Source organism: Tetrao urogallus (assembly GCF_951394365.1).
Source record: "Tetrao urogallus genome assembly, chromosome: 4".
NCBI classification, from domain to species: domain Eukaryota; kingdom Metazoa; phylum Chordata; class Aves; order Galliformes; family Phasianidae; genus Tetrao; species Tetrao urogallus.
The window spans coordinates 15,061,701-15,083,922 of record NC_136817.1 but is presented as its reverse complement, the minus strand read 5'-3'; positions in this window follow the sequence as shown (position 1 = coordinate 15,083,922).

Here is a 22,222-nt window from a genome sequence, read left to right as displayed (position 1 = left end):
CAAGTGATTTTATTACTTCAAGTATTTGTATAATCCACATGCTAACGTCACTTCAGGAAAGGAGCCCAAGTGATTCTGCCAGTACCACCGCAGCCAGACATCTGATGAAATCCGGAGTTCCATACACGTGCATGATGTGTGATGAAGGTTTAAAAAAAAAAAAAAAAAAAAAAAAAAAAAAAAAAAAAAAAGAATCAGGGAAGGATTTTGCGTGCTTCTAACTAAGCACAAGTTATTTTACCCACAGATAAAAATGCATGAGCTTGTGTGACTAAGGTGGGTCCAGAAAAAGGCAGACTAACAAGACTGAGCTATATTTGTTTTGTCAGCACTCTGTATATAAACACTCTGACATTCAGATGCAATCAGACCAGCTTCTCAGCTGGAGCTGCGAAGTGCAACAATACAGGTCCACTGCATTGAGAAGAACTGTTAAGTAATAAAGTACAGTAACAATGACTTAGATCCCTACCTCATCTAAGTCTCTGTAAGACAGCAGCACTATTTTAGGAGGCCTGAACAAACTTGTCTGACCTGGAGATTCCTTCCTGTCCTTTCTGCCAGAAATTCCCTCCCCACAGAAGATGGCTAGCACCAATCTAAATGGCGGACTTGGACTTCATCAGTACCAGCAGAGTTGGCAGTGGAAGAGGTTTCCTCCCTTCTGAGTCCAGCACACAGGGACTGATGAGAGTCATCTTCTTCTCACAAGTTTACTGCTGTATTTCCATGGTCATACAGAGCCCCGAATTTTGTGCTTGCCATATTTCTAGGGAGATTCCTTGGGTAGTCTGACATCAAGGCACTGCTTCAAATAAAATAACAAAAAGTGAAAGGTGCAAGGAAAGAAAAAAAAAAAAAAAAAAAAAAAAGTGTCTTGAGATGTTACCTGGGCTGAGCAGGCTTAGCAGACCAGGAGCTAATACCACTGTTGACATTACCAAATGCGTCACAAAATTATTGCAAGCTGGTCTGGTATTGAGACAGTACCCAGGCTCTATACACACCTCTAACACTTGCATCCTCAGCAGATGCCAAAATTCAAGTACCTATGGCCCAAGCTGTGCTTGCCTGCATTTCTCTATCAGCCTGCTCAGTGCAGACCAACAGGATGAGACTAGCCCTGAGTCAGCCTCCATTTCCTTTCTTCTACAGGTTAGCATTTAGTGTAAAAATCAACAAACGCCACAGCTCATCACTGCTGCTCTGATACGTGGTTTAGGTCAAAGACCTATCGTTTTCTTGCTTATCAAATTAAGAGTCCCATCGTAATTCTTAGAAAAGATGTCGCTTGCTAAGTTACCTTCTTTCTTTTTGTTTGTTTGTTTTTAAATCTTTTCTCTTAAGGAAAGTTACGTGCTATATTTTTTCAGTTTTTTATTTGAGACACACAGTATTTGAATCTCACCTACTCCACCCTCATCCCTAAGCTAGCCAATTCTTTATTATGGGAACTTTCCAAAATGACTTACAGCAATGTTTCTGCAGAAGAGGCCAAGACAGGTGGAAACAAAAACAAAAAGGGAAGGCTTTCTACCTTTAACATTCTATTATCTATGTGAGCAAGAAATTTTTACATTAACTTACTTAGCAATAAAATATTCCAATAGGTTAGATGGTCTACTTTGCTTTAATTTAACAAATAGCTGTTCCAACTTCCACTTCACATCAGGTTTTGTGTGCAAGAATGTACACAGGCCCACAAAGCCCATCAGTTTCGGTCAAATGTCTGTAAGACTACATCTCTCATTTTCTGAAAAATTACATCACATTTCTCACTCCTTTAAGCATTCCAAGTGCTAATGGATACATGCCCAGCTAATTCAGTTTCTAAGATTTCAGTTCTGAATCTCAAATCATAGCAAAAATGGGATCTAAGCTTCCAAGTTCTTTATAAATCACTGCAATTCAAACAAGTAGACTGATCTACTTATTAACAGCCACAATGATGATTTAGATTTTTACCAGTCATCAAGAGACTGCAGTTCCCTCATTGAATTCTTCTGCTTTCTGGCACTGAAAATGTATTTTTTGACAGCGAATGTAATTGCAGTTATTCCAGACCTGTCAATAGCTCTTGAAAAATCCAGCTAGAGAAGTGTTAAGTTCTAAGAGTTCATTCAAGAGGCATCCTGGTTCCTTAACCTAGAGCTGATTGATGACAAAAGTAAAGCCAGTTTCCCCTGCCAGTAAAAGCCAGGTTTTTTTTCCTTCTTTTGTTACACAAGAGAAGTGCACCCCACAGTCAGGTCAGCATTTCCTGAGTGGTTCCACAGAGCATAGCTCTTAGACAACAGCTTCACACTCCAATTAGAAGCAAAGCACATTTTATGCAAACTTATGAAATAACACATGCAATATGAACTCAGAGGATAACACTTTTTTCCTCACTTTATCACAGAGTTATCTCGCTCAGTTTAATTTAACAATTCATGCCTGAAACTTAATGCAAACTCAACTTTTTTTCCTTTTATAGCATAATATCGTTAAAGTAAATAGTTTCCTGAAATAATATACATTTACAAAGCTTTTCAGAAAACTAGAAAACGCACAATTTTCATAACCTACCAGAATATTTTAAGAAAGATTTCCTTAGGAGATGAAGCTTCTTGCTATTGAGTCTTTGTTTCTGTTCATACGGAAACCTGCCTGCAAATGATACCTTTAAAAAAAATAAAAAAAGATTGGCTTGAGCATGTGCTGGCACAGTTATGTGAGCTAATGAAATAAAAGGAGGAATTGCTGCTATGTCATTACAGATTTCTCTCTTCTCCTCCTTTTAAAACAGTTTTCTGTAGAATCTAAAATCATGCCAATTTCAAGAAGGCTGTTTAAGTCAGAGAAATATATCCCCACCCCCACACCAGTATCCTCTTGTCTGCCAGTTTTCTAACCCATGAAAAATGACATGTGGCTGTGTTCCGTAGTCTCTTAAGAGTACGTTCTGTTCCATTCACTCCTGCTAAGGGTTTTCTCTAATTGCGTAACACGTTCTGGACCACAGGTCTACAGGCTTCAAGACCTTAATCTAATAACTGATTATTCCTATTAATTTAATTGTTGAAAAAAACTAACACTATCTTTTACAGTGAAGGTGGTGAGGCAGTGCAAGAGGTTGCTTAGTGATGTGGCTGATGCCCCATCCCTGGAGACTTTCAAGGTGAGACTGGATAAGGCCCCAGACAATGTGATCTAATGAGACGTCCCCACTCACTGCAGGGGAGTCAGACTAGATGGCCTTCAGAGGGCCCTTCCAACTCTAAGGATTTTATGATTCTAAAATAGGCTACTCATACCCGATTTAACCACACCTCACACAATTCTTAAGCACACAACAGAAGTGTGCACAGGAGACTGTAGTCATTTAGCTCTCCTTGAAAACCAGTTCAGTTTGAATTTGCATTGAAAACAAAACAATCAATTCATCATCAAAATTGAAGGTGTTGAGGGAATTCCCAGTGTTTTTAAAAAAAAAAAAAATCTGAAGTGCAGCCACTTGGCAAAGCAGATTAGCCATCGTTGTAACAGTCTGTATTGCTTCACTCAGATAATACCACATGCTTTGAAAGGCAGAAAAAATTTCCCTGCTACAGAGGAGTTATTTTTAACCTTTTGTCATTTAGATAACCCATTCCAAGGATACTGTTGTATTACACTATTAGAATAATGTTGCATTCCTTAATTTCTCCTCTGGATTTTTAACTGTTTTAATTAATGTTCAAATCCTCATTACCACCCATTCCTTCGAAGTTGGTAGCCTTCTGTCTCCTTCCTTTTAAGAGCAACTGCACATTTCTACTGACTGCTTAAAACCTTTGTGATAAAGCTGTCAGAAGACAACCTTTTCTAGCAGCTGCTCTTCTTGCTCAGTACTTCTTCAACTGGTTTCTACTAAGTTGCAGTCAAAAGGATACAGAACGGCATACGCCCTCAAAAGTAAATTTGAAGTTCAAAGGTGATTATTGTCTTACAGATAACTCTTGTGGGGCAAGAATACAATCACTGGGAGAACTTCCTTACTGTAAGCATAGACATGCATGGTGAAAGAACTACTCCCATTAGCTAATTAGCACCTACGTGTCCTGCTGGGTTGACTCCCTTGACTCCATCTACAGATGAGGAATCAGGTTCTCGCAGACAGATGCCTATGGACAGTACTCAAACTCTTACTGCTTTTGGGCTCTGAAGTAATAGCAGGCAAGTTCTGCCCAGTGCCTGGATCTACAAGTACAAGAGTTGTCTTTACAAAAAAGCCAATAAATGTAGTACAAGAGGTGATCAGAAAAGCATCCATTCACACTGAAACATGAATAAAAGCAGGGAAAAAAAGAGGGGGAAGAATGCAGATGTTCTCAAACCCTCCCTTGATTTATACACCTGTTTCTGCTTCATCCCAGATCTTCTACCTCAGAACGTATGACTGACTCTAAATGCAAGAAATACAAGAAGAACCAGGCACCAGTCTGAGTTAACGTGCTGCTTGCTAACTGAAGACTCCAGGTCTAAAAATAGCAATCCTCTGAGAAGTTGTTACAGCAGCAAAATGTGGCATATGGACATAAAATAATCTGTGGATAAAATAAAAAAATGGTGAGAAACTATCACAAACAGACGGTTAAATAAAGCCATCTCATCCCAACTTGGAGTAGCAAATATTGCCATCATCAGTGACAACAGAACTAACTGCTCCAAATGGGGTGTCCCTGTGTTCCCTTAGACAAGCCTGGCTCCCGGGCAGGAGAGAAAGCTAGGAAAGTTGTCCTTAGCAATCTCCAAGTATTCTTCTACCCATTTTACATCTCTTCATGGTACATCTCTCCAGAACATCTCAATGTTTCTCATTGTTTTGCACTTTGTAGAGTGCAAGTCAGGTCCAGTTGGTCTCCAATGAACTTACTGCAACATCAGTGCCTGAAATACCAGACAGATAAAGGCCCACAGCTTAGCTTTCATAACAGATGTACAGGTCCATTCAAAGACCCTAGCAAAACAGTCCCAGCCTGTACTGAGACTACATTCTAATTACAGGAATTAGTCCTGAAACCTCAGCTACAGTACTTCGACTCCAACCTAGAAAAAAAAAAAAAAAAAAAAGAAAAAAACCTGTGTCTTCAAATTAGGATTCCTCTGGAATTTCAGAGACTTCGCCTTCACAGCTAGCAGCCTGAAGTGAAACAACATGCACATACTGCAGTTAAACAAAGGTTCTTCAGCTGTTAGCAGACAAAATTTCACATGAATCTGGCAGACAGGGCAGATGAAAGGAATTTGACGAGCAGACATGAGGCAAGCACCTATGTCAGGAACTCATCAGCATCATTCTTCGCTTTCTTCTTTTAAGCTTATTCCCTCAGGAATAATACTTTGATGCATGCACCTTTTCTATGTGGAGGCTCTATCCAATCCAGCACTCTCCCTGATTTCCAGATGCTCCATGATATTCACTCCTTTTCTGTACAAACCTATCTTTATGTAGGAAACTGAAGTTTTAAGGAGTACATCTGCAGTTGAAAAAAGAAAAACCTCAGCTGCAATTACAAGATGGGCCCTTCTATATTCATTAACAGAAGGAAGAGAGGATTTGTAGACAAGAGCAACAGGCAAAAAGCTGCTTCAATTACTCAACACAGTCCCTCTCGGTATGGATCCTTTATATCCAGCCAAAGAGAGGCAAAAATAAAAGTAACTTACTGTAATAGGTAGTAAGACTTGCTTTTAAGCAACCTCTCTTTCCAGAGTAATGCAAAACAAGTGGTTCCTAAGAACACACTCTACCTATGCAATGCAGCATTTCTTTGAAGCACACTTCATTATCTGCAAAGATGCAAACTAAGTTCTACCACTCATGTGTTCATTAGCAGTGGCTAAACACAGCTCTGCCTCATCCCAAATCAGATGTAGTTTGGAACTATGCCACAGAACACAAGTTATATTCATTATAGGTTGGGTCCAAGGCTTCATCGAAGTCAGTCACCAAGTCTCACAAAAAAACACAAAAAAACCTTCTTTTATAAAAAAAGTTTCTACTATACCTGTGGAAGACAGCTTGCCTTGTTCAGCTAAGAACTTCCTACACCAAAACTGCCTAACTGTGAAGACTCCAGCTTCTCCATTTTCTGGGACTATAAACACCAGATCAGTGTCAGCTGGGCAACACCGCATCACTGGGAAAACTGAGAATTCTTTCTCAAGGAGAGCAGCCTATGACAGACCAGACCCTTTTTCCAGCTGCACAGCAAAGATGTAATTAGATGATGCTTATCTTAAAACCAAAACACCGCAGAGTCAGCTACCTGAAACAAAGGAGAAGGCAGACAGTGAAAGCACAACTAGCATTTACAGTTCATTATGAAGAGATATGAAAGCATATTATATAAAGAAAAAAAAAAAAAAAAAGACAAGCACCCAAAGAAGCACCGGTCACTGGAAATTTTTTCCCTTGGAAAAAAGCATGGCTCCCCAAGGAATAGGCCAAGGTACTGAAACAAACATTTCACTTCTAGTACAGCAATAAACAGGACTTGCTCTAGTGTAACAGCAACCCATCATGGCACAGCGCTCTTGTGACTGAGAAAACATGCTGGGCAAAGCACTTCCCTTTACAAAGAAGGATAAGCAGCATTAAGAATACACACACTATGGCATATGAACACACATCAGATAAAATGAGGAAGCTACACAGATTTTTTCAGTAACTCCAGACGAACTGAGTGAGAAAGAATTTAGACAAAGCTGCGGCAGTGCAAAGCAAACTTTTTCACACCTCTGATTTTATGCCTCATAGGTGCATTTTGAAGTCTCAGCAGATCCAACACTATTTTCAGAGCCTTACAGCTGGATGTATTTAGTTCCCCTTTGCTACTTTTATCCTGTAAAGACCCCCTTTCTCTATAAGCTTTCCATTTATTCTGGAATGATAGCAATCTCTTCAAGCATCATGACAATGAGGGATTTGTCTTATTCCCCAGTTCTCTTGGAAGAAAAGAAGAGGAGCATCTACATGATCTAAACGGGAACATTAAATTTCTATTTAGTTAAATAATGACTTACTGTGGAGATACTTGTATCATTTTAAAAGAAAAGGAAATTATTAAGATTCTGTCCAAGATTTAGGAAAGTATTAAACGCTGAATATCCGCCTTTTTTTCTGGCACTGATGCCACAGGCAGGAACCACTATAGAGACCAACCTATGCACAAACTTTACTGAAACTCACAATAACCATTTTTTCCTCCACACTTAGTCTATTCAATCTCAATGTCAAATCCCTGTCTTGCTCAGTGCATACACTGTAGCAAAAACTTTGAAAGCAGTTTCTAAAAGCACAAACTTGCTTTGTGTCTTTACAGTACCTGCACATATTCAGTAAGGAACAGAAAAATCTGTAAATTCATTACCAAACATGCCGTTTGAACTCAGCAATCAAATTACAAATACTGTATCTACAAGAGATGAAACGTACTGCTTGCCAACACTTATACTCAAAGTAAATAAGCAGCAGTCTAGATTTCCTAATGTACCAGGCTCTGATTTTTGGGTGCTGAGCACTCAGACTACATGCACGCAAACAAGTTGCACACTTACAAACATACAGAGCATGTGTTCAAACGACAAGCTTGCATTTTAGAAGCTGGAAGGGACTGCCTTAAACCATAGTTCGGGCAGTCCACAGCATCTGAACTGGAGACCCACTTTCTTCTCTCCTTTCTCTTTGCTCTCTTTGAGTGAAAAGCACACAAGGAGATAAGAGGGCATTTGCAGAAGCCACTTACAATCGTGTTACCCCAATATTTTCTAAAAAACAAAAAAATGAAAAAACACTCCAACGTGAATAAAGCAGCTGTAAGTTACTATCTACAAAGAGCCACAGAATCATAGTATGGCTTGAAGAGGCTTTGCAGAAGGGAAGGAGCTGCAGCAGCTGGTTTGGATTCTGAAATATTTTAGAAGAAAAACCCTCGTGTTCAGACCCATGATTTTGCAGAGAGCATCAAGAGAGCCTTAGTGTAGAAACAGCCCCCAGACAAGAACCACACCCCTACTCACAAAGGAGCAAGGAGTGGACATAAGCCTTAATTCAAATGACCTTTTTTCCTTGTGCAACCTTGGGAAGAAAGGGAACCCCAGCTTCCCATGCTACTGGATTAAGAAGCACTTTTTGTTGGGTGTATTTCCCTCAGCAAGGCCCAGGGGGCCTGCATCCAGCTACAAGCTTTCTGAGCACTTGTGACTGTTATGAAATTGAGTGATTCAGCCAAGCTACACCAGAGAGGGAACACGTTTTATTTGTTCACAGAAACTTCATAAGTAGTGGGAGAAAAAAAAAAAAAGGCACAAGAGAACAGGAGTCAGAAAAGATGCATCCCTACAAGCTTCTACTTAAAAACCTTAGCCCTACTGGATTTCAGCAGACATTACTGCCCCGCTTTTTTTCTATCTCTATGCATACCTCTGACCATACTGCCTCCCTCCCAGACACATAGATCTGCACTTCAGAGACTCTCCCCCATCTGTCACATGATGCAGTTGAATCAACCGTATCATTGTTCGTCTCCTGCCAGCTTTTCAGTCCTTATGTTGCCATTGCCATGGTAAGCAGCAACATAATCTGAAATTTAAGGTCAAAACATGACCTATATATACACAACACAAGCCATCTGGAAGATTCCTTTCTTGAGAAGTTCTCTTCCTTGGATTTGCACGTCCTCTGTGACCTAAAGCCAAGTTCAAGTTGCAATCCAGATTCCAAAAAGCACTTTCAAAATGTCTAGGGGCAAGAACCATGCCCAAAAACCGTGAACCCAAGATTCATTTCCATATACCGAGAAGTACCTTACGGGTTATCAGCATCACTTGCTTTATATCAGCTTCACTCCACAGTGTGGAGAAGTCCAGGTCTCTGACACGTACCTGCACCAGTTTGCTAAGAACCATCAACAACACTTCAACAGAATCAATTTTTTTTCCATCTTTCAGAAACCTTCCAGTCTATCCTGCATAAATTACGATGGTAACATAAGTTACAATATTTATCAAGATGAAGCAAACTTCTTCACCGTTGACAACACTGCTGAAAATTGAATGTCACTCTGCATGTCTTAAATTACTCACAATGAAGAAATTAGCCTCACAGTACAGTTACGTAAACTGCTAATTTAACATCAAGACTGAAAAAACAGATATCAAGTGAATCCTGGAAAGAAACATGAAGTACAGGCTGTCAAGGCCTCACATGCTGCAGTGTTGCAGGAAAGACTAAAATTAGCATATGTACATCATGATTTAGGCCAATCTAAGAGGGAGGCAATCAATTTTGTGAAAACCTGTGCTGACAGACATTCAGCAGGAAAGCTTGTGTCCTGGAAGCACTTATGAGGACACACTACAGAGCACCAAAAAGGCAGAAGAGATGCCAGCAGAGAACTGCTGCCTATTCTGTGTCAGCAGGAGTCAAGCTTCCATCGCTGGAATCTATCAGAAAAATCAGATTTCAGTGTAAACTGACAGTTCTGAGCATCAAGCAGGACTTCTCAAGAAATAAGAACAAAGTGCAATACTGACAATAGTATTTACAGGCACATCCCAGCAGAAAAACAGCAGGCTTGGATGTGTTTTTATTTTCAAACCATAGTAAGCATTCACAAGCAACAAATCAAGAAACACACAGAGCCCACTGCTGAATTTATATTTTAGTCACCTTCTACACTCTGCTTCTGTTGTAGATCACATATTCTAGGAAGCCACAGACCACAGGTTGAATGCTGCTCCTCAACATGAAACCAAACATAAGGAGAAGAATCAAGAGAAGAGTCTTTTATTTGTACATCTTCACAGCCAGGGCAAAAATTCAGGATATGCAAGCCTCCATACATAGAAGCAATCTTGCTACAGTCATAACACCAAATGGCAGATAGTGCAAAAGAGAACACAATCTTTAACCACAATGCAGTCTAAATCCTACTGCCACCAGGAGACCCTGAAATAGCCAAAAGAGACAACTAAAAGAAGTGAGAAAGGCTACCAGACACTGTCACTGACAGAAAGCAGCAGTGGACACTCTGAAACAAGACAGTTCTCAAACTTGTTGACTACACCTTTGTTCATTTGAATGAGGCAGCAGCTTTCCTTGATACAATGCTTTCTTTCTCATGGATGTAGCTACAGACAGCTTTCAGTCAGAGACTGAGACACTCACCTTGCACACATGAAGTCACAAACCAACTCAGCCTAAACTTAGAATAATTTTGCACTGGAAAAGACTGAAGCTTTTCACTTGTGTTATCACTTGTATCAACTGAACAACATATTTCATTTTAAGTCAGCTATCCTGGGACTTGTGCTACATGAAAGCAAAAGCAGCTTCACAACAGTTCTAGTTCAGAAGAGTGGCTAACATCCAACTTCTAACTGTAAAGTATGTGGATTCAAATGCAGGCTTACCTTAGCTTCAACTTAGGTACCACATAAGAAACACCAGCTAGCTTTCCCACCAATAATTACAGCACAATTTCTCTACTGGTAAGTACTCATGTCTTAGCTGCTTTCTGATCTGAAACACCACCACAAATTAGAAATCCTTCCCCTCTAAACTGAAAAGCACTCTTGAAGGGACCAAATACACAGTTCACTTTAATCTGGATCACCAACAAGATGGGTGGGTAGGGTAATAACACAAAAACAGAGCTGAGGAAAACAAACACTTAACCAGAAAAAAAACAGGCATAGCTCAAAGGAAACTGCCCCATGTGACAGAAATAATGCCGTAAATGTGTTCTGAACAACAAGAGCCAAAAATCACACTAGAGCCCTATTGTTTGGAAATAAGCTTGCTCTTGAAACAAGCTCTACAAGCTTAAATGCAAAAGAATGTCTTTAAAAAGAGCTAAAGCTCACTCACTGCACTGAGGTAACTAAAGCAGAGCATGCCAGAGACTTTCCAAAACACTCCTGTACTTTCTGGGTTACTATGTGCAGGTTCCAGCCTCTCTTCCACACCAAAAGTGTCTGTGAACAGGCCTGGAAGACAGCACTGTTTGCTTCTTTACATTCCCAACTGTAGCAAAATCAATAATGACGACACCCACTGTAATTATGTGTTGAAACAGTACAGCCAAGTGCACACATACTCAAGATAAAATCACCACGGCTTCTTCCTCTTCACAGACAATAACGGGAATCCAGTCACGTAACTTCAGCTGGACACTGAGCTTAAAGACATGTGCAACTTGACAATCAAATCAGACCCCAGTGGTGTGCAAGTTGATATCATTATTAAAATGTACAATATTTATCCAAAATCTCAAAGTGAAATATTGGAAACCTCTACAAGGTAGTTTATTTTCCTTCCCTACTGACTAAACTATCATCACTTCAACTTTTTCTAATAAAAAGTCTACTTATTGCAGTTATGGAGGTTGGAAAAAGCACCAACACTAGAGTTGCCAAGATCTGCAGCAAGAAAAGAAATTAAAGAGTCCTGTACCATCACGAAAGCTTTTCTCAAGCTACTTGCACAATAGATTCCAATGACAAGCATTTCTTCATGAGTAGGACAATTTTTGTCAAACTACTTCAGTGGTGGCCATGGCCAGCACTGACACAGACTCCGGTGACAGGACTTACCGTCACAGAGTAGCTCCAATTGTTCAAATTCACAGGGTTTTTAATTGAGAGACAGAAGAAAGGTGAAAACAGAACCGACAGGAAAGAGCAGGGAAGTCTTACTGAGGAGGGATATTTGCAGTGGCCCTCCTGGCAGGCTTGATGCTCAGCTGACAGGATACAATTCCACCAGTACAAAAACCATTGCCACCAGCTCTACAACTCCATAACTTTGTATATATATCCAGTCCCATAACTCATTTCTCCTCTTGTCCAGATTTAAGTGATCACTTTAGAATCACATACTAGAAAAGACAACAAAACAGTACCACCAGCCACTCTGCAAGTTGCAGAAGAAAAAAATGGCATTTTTAAGAAAGATGCTAGACTGCTGTAGACTGGCTGGCTGGCACACACGGCTTAGATCTCTGAAAAAATATAGAGAGAGAGGGATTCAAGTGAATAAAGTACTCTTGGAATGGAAAAGACAATGAATAGCCTGCCTGTTTCAATTGACTGTGTAGCTACACAGAGTAGCAACAGAGTCCTAGGCCAACACAAAGGAGGAAGGGTTCACAAAGTACTTAGGCTGGACCGGCCTGCAAGTCAGATCATATTGTTGCAGTAAATAAGTGAAAAATACTTTGTATCAGTGATAGGAGTTAAGAATCCAATAGAGATGACTTCACCAAAATGGCAGAGGGTTACAACAGTGATACAGAAGCCTTTAGAAAAAGCCCTTGAAAGGCTGCCATCCTAGGGAAAAAGTGAAATGGAATTTGCCAGATCCTTATTCCTAACTTGACTTCACAATTTTGTGTATCTTTTGCTGTCAACATTTAACAGGTTGACAAATTTCTTCAGCAATGGACAGTATAGTTTCTTTGACCCAGAGTTTGAAGCTGCCGACTTTCCAGTACTTCACAGACAAAAATATTCTAATCAGAATAGAAGAAACGGACAAGAATCTTAAAACAAAACAAAACAAAAAAAACATTAAAAGTCTTACTACCAGATGAGCCTATTTCCACCATCCCAGGCATACAAAATATGGAGAGGGTAAGAAAAATCCAAGTCCTACAACTCTAGAGAAATCTCTTACGTACCCTTAGATCCCTAACCAAAAGAAACCCACATTTTCCTTGGGCACACCTCACCTGCCAACCTGTGCTAACCAAGAAAAACCACCACCTCTGTGGAAGGGGTGCTTTTAGTACATCTACCTCCCCCAAATTTCCTGCAAAAGGCACATTATGGCATCTCCTACAGTTCCTGGCACATGCACCAATCCTTAGAATTGCTGACAAACAACTTACTACAGTGCCCTTCTTCAGCTTCTTCTACCTGGCAGATATGGCAAAAGGCACATCTGGAATCAAGGGAGAAAAAGCTAAAATCATACTTGGACAAGTGCACACATCTAAAAAAAATTCAGGGCTGCTGACTCCTTATAATACTTAAAGACATGCTAAGATGTGCTCTGACAACACACTTTTTCACGCACTTGACATCTGTAACAAACCAGTTTCTTGGTGAAGCTAGTTCCTGAGCATTACAGAGTGAAGCATTATTTCCCCTTTTCTAATGCCGTGAGGTTTTCCTTTCATTCCTTCAACATTACATAAGTGCTTTTCATTTCCTGAACAAATCTCACAGAAAGCAGGGATATTTGTGGAATTGCTTATTAATTCGTTCATAAATCTAAATATTTGGCTCATTTAAGCATGAGAAAACTTCAGGATCCCATCAGCGCATTTTCTCAGGACTCGCCTTACACTGTTCTGTGAACTGGAAGATAAGTGACCCATTCTTTAGGCTGTTTTCTGTCCCTTGTCTCTACATCAGTTTCTGAGCTAGTAACCACCACTTTGATAACTAATGCAACCTAAAATATTTCACTACATTTCAGTTTGCTATGATTTGAGTAGTATTCTCATTTTTTATATATTCCTCTTAGAATTCCTTTAATAGCAAACTGATGAGAGAAAGGGGCAGGCAATGTGTTCCACAGTACACACTGCTGTGTATCTTGCCAATAGCTTTCTACATGCTTTCCAAAGTTAATTAAAAATCTCTTGCCTGAGCTCGAGAGGCTTCGCTTTCTCACAGAAAAAAAGTTCCCTGTAAAAAGTTTGCTTCAAAACTGTTACTTCTATTTTCAGGCTAATCTAACTGAAAAGCAGTGCTTCTTTTACTTACAGGTTCTACATTAAAAGCACACACAGGAAAGACTGTTTCACGTGCCAGAGTAAAACCTCTCTTTTCCAAATCCATACAGCTCAAAGCTTCCCACTGTGAAGGATGTCAGTACCTGTGTGTTCACTGTAAATATTAATGAATACATGAGTTGTAGGATACAGAAAGGCAAAGATTCCAAGTACAGAAAGCCATGTTCTGAGAGAAGGATGACACTGTCTGAACTAGATGAGTTAAAACCTAACAGCCCTAGCAGGGACTGCATAACTGCTATAGTAACAAGTCAAAACAAAAGCATTAACAATGCATCCTTCGAAACACACTAACAATGCATCCTTTATTCCAACACTGATTGATTAGCATTGATTTCTGGCACACGTAATGCTACTTAAGTTATGATCACCATGGCCAGCACTGCCACAGCTATCTTTTCCAATGTAGGTTCACAGAGAAACACACATGCTGTGAGTTAAGTAAGGATTTAAAAAAGAAAAATTAACACCTTCAGAACTGAACACTCCATATCACATAGTCCCAGATATAGTGACAGCAGCAGTCTGTAGCAAGAAATGGCAGTATAGGAGATGCAGTACCTTACCTTTCACCATTTGCATCTCAGCAAACTATGAGAGTGAGACACAAAAACCAGCGACCACCAGAGCTGGGGCTGGGCTGAGTAACGCAAAAGCCACTGAAGATACCTGCATTAGTGCATGTGGTCAGGAGCCCTTACTGTATTTAATCAGATGCCAGTGGCCTTCTGCACAGGCCCTGTTAAGTCATCCCACTACATACAACAAAACCATAAGAGCATTCCCTCAAAATCTGAGCAACGTTACAAACAGATGATTAACACCGATATTGGAGGCAGGCTTTTGGCTTTGGAAATCTAGATTCAGTTTCTCACCCTGGAGAGAAAGAGAACAGGATTATTCAGTTGAAGAACTGACAACTATTTATAGCTTTAATTTAAAAAAAAAAAAAACAAAAAAAAAAACAAAAAAAAAACAAAACAAAACAAAAAAAAAAAACACAAAACCTTCTCAGAAATACCAAGCCAGAAGCCAATTGCTGCCTCAACCTTTTCCAGTAGAAACAGTTCCCAGGAGTCTTTGCACACTGTTCCAAGGTTGCTGGAGTGCATATTGTTCCACATCATCTTGCCAGTAATTCACAGTACCACTTTCAGTCACACAGTGGAGAGGAAAAAGGAAAAAATTGCTTTCTTCTCTCCTCAGGATTTCTCTTCCATAACATTTCTTGTCAGCCCTCAGCTATTCTTTTATTTATGAATAGCAGGGTGATGCCCACACCCAAATAGCTGGTTTATATCTACCTGCTATCAAGCCAATGTGAAGACTACAACTACTCACCTAAACAAAGGAAGCCCACTTCATCCCAGGTACACACTTGGAAATCAAAGTCCTCCCTATCTACTTGCTAACAAAGATGAAAACCTTTTCCTACTGATTCCCCCCCCCCACTTTATCTTCTTGCCTAGCTGATGGAGGTCACTAGTATAAAGGAGCTTACTTGGATGCTCAAGTTTTTCCATGCAGTCCAGTTGTTCCTACTACTTTCCTACCTCCACTTCCGTAAGGCCTTCTCTTGAGCAGGGAGCAAGCCACCAATTAAGCTGGCTGAATGGCCAGATACCTTCTGTGGTTCTGCAGAAAACCTCAGAGTTTAACACAAGTCAAAGATCCGTGCCATGTTTAATGCTGCTTGTACAACGTACAATGTTAATGATGTACAGTGCTCTCATGAACATTCACCTCATTGGCTTTCATGGCTTGGCATGGAACCAAGTTAGCATACAGTCAAGCTTAAATACATAAACCCATCAATGATGAACCAGAAAATAGAATCCAAACAACTGTTTTAAAATGAAGAAACTGAGCTAGTGACTGCAAAAAAAAAAAAAAAAAAAAAAAAAAAAAAAAGAAGTTATTGCTTTTTATTTCTTTCAGTATAAGGAACATAGAGAGATAAAACCAATAATTTTCCAGAACTGCCCATTACTTTCTTCCATAAATTCTAGTAAAGGAAAGGAACTATGTGGCCTGAGTTGTCTTTGACAATCTACGAAGGTGATGCAAACAGTCCACAATCCTCTTCTCCATCCCACGTAGTTAGAATGCAGTTTGAAGTGACTGTACTGTTGGCCCTTCAAAGCAAAGGCCAAAGTAAGTTCTCCTGAAAAAAAGCAAGAGCAATCTGCAAAACTTCATGATTGATTTCTTTTCCTCATACCCACCAGTCACTAGGAAATTCACAGCAGGCATCCATATGAAGAATATCACAATTAAGAATTCCAAGCACAATGCCTGGTTGTTGTGTCTATTTCCTAATGAATCCCTCAGCAATTACTACCTACAGCTGTAGCTTAAATGAGTACTCAGTGAACCAGTAAGAGTGGAAACCCGCTCCTAAGGCCCTAACTTTTTATGCTTCTTTTGAAGCTGAGATACCACACAACACAACAAATAAAATTTTTTTAGCTTGATAAATAGGCTCATGGTATTTCTTGAAGCAGATGCTGATAACTGTCACTGAGTTCTTTAAGCTCCCCAGAGGCTGTGGAAACGTTCAGGGTATGGTATTTTTTTTAATTTCAGTCTTCATTCTTGAGCCTAAATGCAATCAAGATGCAATGAAAGGGTCCCACTCAATTGCATGAATAAGCAAAACCACTGGAGTTCAGGCAGGCCCTCCAGCAGCATGGCACGCTGCCAAAGGCCTCTCTTCAGACCAAGACATGACTTCAGACATGTCTCGTTATTAGTAATATTATAACAGTGCCGAGAGGCCCTCACAGAGGCTGCATTCACACAACCAGTCTAAAATGCACACAAGATAGTCTTCATCAATATTTACACCCTGATAAAGGAGAAGCTAACTTACCACACGTGCAACACATGCATTGCCATCTATTCACTGGTCCTTAAACTGTTTAGTTCATGCTCAACAAGTCTAACTAAACAGCAACACGTAGCTCTGTGCTACTTTCAACAGCCCTCTGTCTCATGTACCTCTACCTGTAACATTCTCAGAATGGAGTGTTTCTCCACTTCCCTTCACCTCTTTGCATGATATTCCCCTCTGACCACTCTGCAAGTAAAGACAGTTCCACTTTCTGCATGAGAAAGTGACAGACCATGTCACTAGGATAATAAAACAAGTGGCCAGATGACGATGGCACAGGGCATGCAAGGGGAAATACACCAAGCTGCAAGCTCTGCTACACTGTCTAGGCAAACACTGGCATCACACATCAGGAGGAACAAATATCTTTTGGTGCTTAGTGGTAAGCAAAAAGCAAGCAATTCAGTAAGATACCACAGCATGTCCTCCCGCCTCAAAGATCTCAAGAAACACAACAAGACAACATCAGCTCTCCTTCTTCCCCACAAACCCCTTCTGGCAGAGCAATGCCCAAAACATACAGATAAAATCCAGATGCCATCTAATTCATTGACGGAGGATTCAAAAAATGCGCTCTATAATACAGCATCATTTTACTGCATCGCTTCATTTCATAGTTTTTAAGGCAAAGTCAATTTGAAATAGCTTCAGTTGCAGCAAATAAGCTTGATAATACTGGCAAATGGGTTCCAGACCTAAATTATGTGTTCACACTGTGGCAGGATTTGTAACTCCCAAAAACAGATGTCAGAAAACGCTAATGTCTGGTGTGATGCTGATTGAATAAAGTTGAACTTCAACGGGTCTTGACTCCACCTTTGAATGAATTTATCCAGTTGAGAAAATTATAAATGCTTGAAGTGTTATTATTCTAAGATTAAGAATAGGTCACTGTAGCTCTATAACTCCACCCCTTATGATTCCATACCCTATCTTATGTGAAAAGCCTCCTGACAAACCACTGAAACAGATCTCCAAAGTGAAGCCAACACTATTTGGAATTCAAACAACCAAAGTTTCAGAGATGTGAAAAGCCAAACTAAGTTTAGAATGATTTTCTAAATGAAAAAAGTTTCCTGTAATTGCAGTATAGTATTGTCTGCCTTAAAAAATGCTGTCCCTTTTAAGAGATGCCACAAAGATTCAAGCAAATTGATTTAAAATGCAATGAATCATAAGAATTGTACCCATCCTACAGAACAGGAAGAAGAATTAATCTTCCCTGAATGGCAACATCTTAAATGGCTTGAAAAGAAACAAACAAGTGGCAGTATTTTCTAATTCTCCAGACACTAATTAGAAGTCACAAACAGCAGTATCCCATACAAATTGCATTTTCAGGGCTGCTGCAAATGGCCAATGATGCAGTGACACCTTTCAGCTGAACTGATTATAATAATAGCAGTTTAACATTGCAGAGTGATAAACTTCCCATAACAGGCAGCATTTAGTAGACGAGGAAAAAACATGATAGGAATCAATACTTTCCTAATTTTTTTTAATTAAAGTACTGTTAAAAAAAGAATACATCAATAGTGCATTGCGGATTTGAAAACAATTCTGCCTAAGTTAAACATTACCATAAAAGTCATCAGCTTACAAGGAAAGTGATTCACGGTGGAAATAATTTCTAACTCAGTTTAGTGAAGTTTGTGTAACAATTGCCTGCCCAAGGAAAGAAACCCACTCACTTACAGACTTAATGGGGTAATATTAGAGGAGAAAACCAAAGCAATTACCAGAACGATACATCATTAATCTAGGGTACACCAGCTAATAAAAAACACAGACATACACATAATTGGTACTGATGAAATAATACAGGGTTGGAAGCATCACAGACAATAAACCATTCAGTGAAAAATATTCATATTATATCAACAAGGAAAATAAAGAGCAACCGGATAAATTTAGCAACTACACGTGAAAGAAACACTGCTTCTGCTTCATATTCTAAATTCAGAGATAGGGAAAGAGGATTGTCTTACCTCAGACACAGCCTGAAGAGAGACATCAATACCACGTCTACATCCTTTCCTAGTTCTCTTGATAGCGACCTAAGAAGAAATACAAAATAAGTGACTATCTTCCCTGCAAACAGCACGTGCTCAGGGGGCAGCACGCTGCCCAGTAAAGCAAGCTGAAAATAAGTTCAAAAGTAAAAAAAAAAAAAAAAAATCACCACCACCAAAAAAAAAAATCCTTTCAAAATAAAAGAGCAAAGAACTTGATATTTGAAACTGCCAGTAAGGTTTATTGCATTTTGAAGAGTAGAGAATCAATAATTAAATTATATAGACATAACTGTGATGTGACCTTACTATCTTCAGTAAAATAATCAAACACTTGTCTACAGTGTAAGGACAGCAAACTCATCTGCACAGAACTCAGCCACGAAAGACCTGAAAAGATTCCTACTCCTGGTGTAAGCACACAGGGGCTCAAATGATACAACCTTGCTAACTTGCTTTTTCCTCCAGAAGGACAGTGCTTCCTAAAGCTACACTCAAGCGTTAAATGCTTTGGTCAAGAGTTCATTCACTGACCTGCAATGAAAGCCTTGTGTTCAGCTCCAACATTTTCTAACAGCAAACAATTTTAAAAAATGGTTTCACGGAATGAACTGTTAAAAAAAGAAAATCCTCACATAAGCTTTTCCCGAGGGGGAAGAAATATCCACAAGGTTTAAATTGGCCAGGCGGATTTAAGAGGAAACGGAAAAAAAAAAAAAAGCAGCTCTTTCTGTTGCGTCAAAGAGCCCACTGTGCAATAGGAACAGTGAGCGGAGTTGTTAAACTGGCAAGCTTCTGCTGAAGACAGCTTTTCAATATGCTCTCAGCATCGTCTCCCAGGCTGGCTGGAGACAGTCCCACTCCTCTTATATGAGTTATGCTCCTTCAAGAGGCAATCGCTCTTAAGGACATTTTCTATAAACACGCAGTTCAACTGGTTTTGCTGCACAGTGAGGGTAATTAGACACATACCTGCACTCACATATCAGAATTTCATGTTCTTGGGGGGAAATGCAGGCATATTTAAAGCAGCGACCATCAGCCCAGCTTAAGAGCAGGATGCTACTGATGACAGATTGTCAGCTGGAACTCTGTTCTCTGCTTACACCATTCTGTTTGCTGTTAGCAGTTTTGAAAGGCAGTACTGACAGAGAAAACCTCAGTGTGATTCCATTGGGTGCTGTAGTCCAAGCAGCCGAATCAAGGAAATCAGTAGTCATGTGCTGATGACTACCTCTGTGTGTACTGCAGAGCTGTGGCTAGCAGGGGTGAGTTAATCCCCCTCCTGGGAATGACCACCACAGGACAACAGAGGCTGAGGCAGTGTATTTACTGTGACAAGAGCACGGGAACTGAGCAACCTGGCTAGAGATGAACAGAGCCACAGCCATCAGCACATACAAGGATTTGCTACACAAACCTCCACATATGAGAAAATCACCCTGAATCCCTTCTTCCACAATCAGTGCAGACTTAAGCAAAGGCATTCAGAGCGCACGTTGACCTACTGTAGCATGTCATCATCTGATCAGCTCAACTGTCTTCTGGGCGTCTCTAAGTATAAAGGGAAATGAGGATGACTTCTCAAATGAAAGGAGGTTACAGACACCAACACACTGAGGTGAATACCACGCCAAGTGACAAGGCTATGCACACCTGTGAGATGTGTGCAGAAAGAGCCTGCAAGGAGCAGGAGAAGAATAGAACAGGTGAGAGATCCTGCTCCAAATACAAACAAAGGAACGGGCTTCTCAGCACGACTGCAGATTAAAAACTGTTTTAAAAGCAGGACTAACATATGGCTGGATAGATTTTTTTTTTTTTTTTTTTTTTATTTCTAGATCTTTCAGAATTGCCACAGAGATATTAAGAGCCTGAACAAGGGGGGAAGGCAGCAGGAGAAAAGGAAATATGTCCAGGAGATAAATCCTCCCTGCGTTATTTGTTTACTAATATGTCTTCTACAGGAAGAGCCTACCCATCTGTTTCAGCTACTTTCAGGTTAAGATGAAATCCTCCCTTAAGAAGTGTTTTCATAAGGAGCAGAACATGTTTTTTTTTTAAATAAAGTACAATTAATTTACATATGAAAGATGGCATTTTCTAAGCCTTGGCCCTGTTAACTGAATGCAAAGTCCCTTTTGTGCACCAGAGATGCAGCCAATGTGCTGCTGCTACGTTCTGCTCACACCACACCCAGACAACTTACCACTTGCCAAGCTCCAGCCCTAGTGTCACTCGTGTCGTGTGAGCGTATCATTAGCACTGCAAGCATGATTAATAATCCTGTCCACGCCACAGGAAAGAGAACCAAGTCTGGTTCAACATCCCAAAGCTAACAGCTAGACAGGCGTTCTGACATCTCTCATAATAACAACACCCACTCTTAAGACTGACTAAATCTTCCCCACTATAAATACAGACTGCACACAGCTCAGTGCTGTCATACTGCAGGCTGAAGGAAACTGATCCCATTTGCTTTGTCTGAAATGGATTTTTTGTCCACCTTGGGACTGTAAAAGTGCAGTTATTTGCACTGTGAGCACATGGCTATACCAGACGCCCTCCTGATGTCCTTTGCAGCCTAAATTATTGTGATTCAGTTAAAATTAGGCCAATTAACAAGAAATGCTTTCAGCTTTTACAGAAATGAAGTGGACTGTGGCCAACTCTAGCATTTCAAAATCCGAATTTGGATTCAATTCTGAAGACTACAGACAGCCCCAGAACCAGAGACCTCCATTCCATCTCATGAGAAGCCACCAGATCTGCTGAAAAATGTACGTTTTTGTACTGACATTGCCATCTGTCATTAACAGATACCAGCCTACAGAGAGCTGCGCTGAATCCCAACAATCCCATACAGTTCCACTCATGGATTCCTAGCCTCCTTTTGCTCTTCTTTCTGATTCATCACTCAGCAGTTTAATCTATTACCTTTCACCATCAAGGGTGAGATAAGACACTTGGTCTCAGCCTCAAATTCGCAGTCCCTGGCAGCCTAGACATCACCCAGCTGTACGAAATTGCTCTGCACAAAGCCAATGGACACCAAAATGGTAAACAAAACATCTTCCACACAATCTCATAGTTTTTGCTACCTCAAAAATCCCCTTCTTCAAGACCTCGCTCATAAAATACTAAGGAAATTTATGCTTATCATATCTTTTCAATATTGATACAACAGCTTTAGAAAGGAGAGCAGATTGTCTTTACCCATGCCAACACCAGCTTTGATCTCTAAAGAATGCATGCAGGACTATAATTATCAGGTAAACCAGCAGATGGATAACCATTTGTTGGGATTATACCAAGGCAGAAATTCAGAAAGTGGAGAATGACGATATCAAGTCCTCTGCCACTGTTCAATGCCAGCTTAACACCTTCTGAACACCTTCAGTTCTGTATTGACTGAAGGTTCACAGCCACATTCAGAGTCCCAGCCGTAGTGCAGACAACTTGATGCACTATGCTCAAGATCTGCAGTA